Genomic DNA, 859 nt, shown 5'->3' on the forward strand with positions numbered 1-859 from the left:
CTCCAGGGCAGGCCAGAAGACATGGCTGTCCTGCCTCTGAGATGCTGCCTCCCGGAGGCTGGGGGTGAAGAGCTCCAGGGGAGGAAGGCTGTGAGGCCTATGGCTAATCACAGCCCCTTTCTGAGACACCTCAGTTTCCTCATTTGCAAGATGGGGATCACATTACTTACTCTTACAAGATTGTAGTGAGGAGAGATAAGTTATACATGGTGAGTGTCTGGTGCATAAGAAGCATTAATACATAATCACTGGGGCTGTGGCGATGATGATGATGAAGGAGCTGTTGACCATGAGCAGGGAGAAGGAGAAGGAGATGGTAGTGTGTCTGTGGCAGGCAGCTGTTGAAATGAATCCCCATGATCCTCGCCTCCCAGTATTCACCTATAACCCTGCCCTTGAGTGGATCTGGCAACTTTCTTCTAATGAATAGAACACAGCAAAAGTAGTGGGATGCCACTTCTGAAATGGGGTTACAAAGGACTCTGGCTCCCCTCTTGCTCACCTCTTTTGCTTTCTCACCCACTCACTCTGATGAAGCCAGCTGCCGTGTTGTGAACTGCCCTATGGAGAGGTCCTCAGGGCAAGGAACTGAGGGAGAACTCTGGCGGCCAACAGCCAGTGAGGATTGGAGGCCCCTCAGTCCAACAGCACATGAGGAACTGAATCTGCCAACAACTATGTGCATGAGTGTGGAAGTGGCTCTTTCCCCAGTCAAGTTTCCAGATGAGACTGCAGCCCTGTGAACTCCCTAGTAGCAGCTTTATAAGAGACTCCGCCAGGAAATGTAGTTAAGCTTTATCTGGATATCTGACCCACAGAAACTGAGATAATAAATAAAAATAATAAATAAATAAATGCG

This window comes from Galeopterus variegatus, unplaced genomic scaffold (genome assembly GCF_000696425.1).
Source record: "Galeopterus variegatus unplaced genomic scaffold, G_variegatus-3.0.2 Scaffold3748, whole genome shotgun sequence".
NCBI classification, from domain to species: domain Eukaryota; kingdom Metazoa; phylum Chordata; class Mammalia; order Dermoptera; family Cynocephalidae; genus Galeopterus; species Galeopterus variegatus.